Source organism: Otolemur garnettii, unplaced genomic scaffold, assembly GCF_000181295.1.
Source record: "Otolemur garnettii isolate 467f Iridium unplaced genomic scaffold, OtoGar3 scaffold00305, whole genome shotgun sequence".
Taxonomy (NCBI): domain Eukaryota; kingdom Metazoa; phylum Chordata; class Mammalia; order Primates; family Galagidae; genus Otolemur; species Otolemur garnettii.
Window position 1 is genome coordinate 56431 of NW_003852700.1, and position 1822 is coordinate 58252.

Here is a 1822-nt window from a genome sequence, read left to right on the forward strand (position 1 = left end):
AAATTCTCACATTGACAAACACAATGAAAATGACTGAGCAGTCTCACATGTAAGGAAAAATATATAAAATATAACAAAGCTCATCATAATCTAGCTAGCAGAAACACAGAGAGTCCCGTAAAAAGCCGAATGAAGATCAAGGACTGAAAGTCACACACAAAAAGAGAATCTTGAAAGCACCAAGAGGAAATCAATGTGTCATCTCTCATTCTTTTTTTTTTTTTTTGCAGTTTTTTGGCCACGACTGGATTTGCATGTGCCACCCTCAGCATATGGGGCCAGAGCCCTACTCCTTGAGCCACAGGCACCACCCTTGATGTGTCATCTCTAAGCACGTTCCCGTGAGATTAGTAGCGGATTAATCAACACAAACCTTCCATGTTAAAAAGAAGCTGGGTGATACAGTCAAAGTACTGAAAGAACAAAAACTTCAAAGCACATAAAGGATAGTCAGCAAAACTACCCTTCCAAATGAAGAAAAAGCAAATATTTATCATGATAAACAGATGGTAAAAGATGCCACATAAGAAATGTCAAAGGAAGACCCTTTCATTGACAATGAAATGATACTAGACAACAATACTCAATTATGTAAAAACAAATAACTCTGAGAAAGATAACTAACTACACCTCTGTGAAATTCTGTATTGTTATAATGGGAATTTTTTTTTAATATTAGCTAACATTTTATTTAATGAAAGCAGGTACATTGAATATTCTATGTAGTATATGGCAATAAATTTTCATGGAAAATGTGCAATTTATCACTATGAGGTACTTATTAGAAAATGTTAATAAATACATATTTAAAAACAGTAAAGATAACTTTATTATGTTATCAATATATTGCTATTCTTACAAAAACTGAAAAGGTTTAATTCACCCTTTAGAGGCAATTGAAAACCTTACATTTCTAAAGAAAAAATACAAACTTTGTAAAATACAATAATTCATACTATGTAAAATAAGCATTTGGGAAAAATCAAAATATAATTTAGATATAGGTTGAGAAAAGTAATGACAATTTTGTTGATTATCTTTTTGCCTAAAGTAAACTAGAACTTTCAAGTGAGCCTTTTAATAAATATAGAATGCTTATTCATTGTCTAAATTATTTGTTACTTAAGTTGAAATTCTAACACCTAGTTCTGAAAATTTAAATCTAAAATTACAGAAAACTGGATACAGAATAAAATGGAATGTGAAAACATATATAGAGACAGTAAAATCAGCAAGACGGTAGAAGTCCCATGTTCATGTCTGCCCACCATGGGAACAAATATTTGGGAGCCACCTACAGAGAAAAATGTTTTAATGACACCTGAGCACAGCGACTCAGACCTGTCATCTCACCTACTTAGAGGCTGAGGTGAAAGAATCACATCAGTCCAACAGTTTGACAAGCCTAGGCAATACAGTGAGACACCATCCCACAAAAAGTGGCTTTACGACAGCTTTCTGATCCAGGGAGAAGGCTGTGAAATTCTCCTAATGTTCTCAAGAGGGGTCATTTAGAGAAGGCAGAGCATCATTTACTTGCAAACTACAAAAACCCTGGTCTTGGTTACTGCCTAGAAAATGGCCTACTCAACTTGGTCCCACTGAGAATTCTGAAGCAACTATGTGGTCATCTCCAACTTCTCCTAGACATGATCTGGCCATCCAGAGACCTGGAGGAAGATGAACACTCATGGCCATGGAGACAGGCCTGCAGATCTAGGCACTGTGTGTGTGTATGTGTTTATATAACTTTTTGTGTATATATTTATATATATAGACACTCTAGAACCTCCATCTCACTACATTGACAACCTCCTCAAGT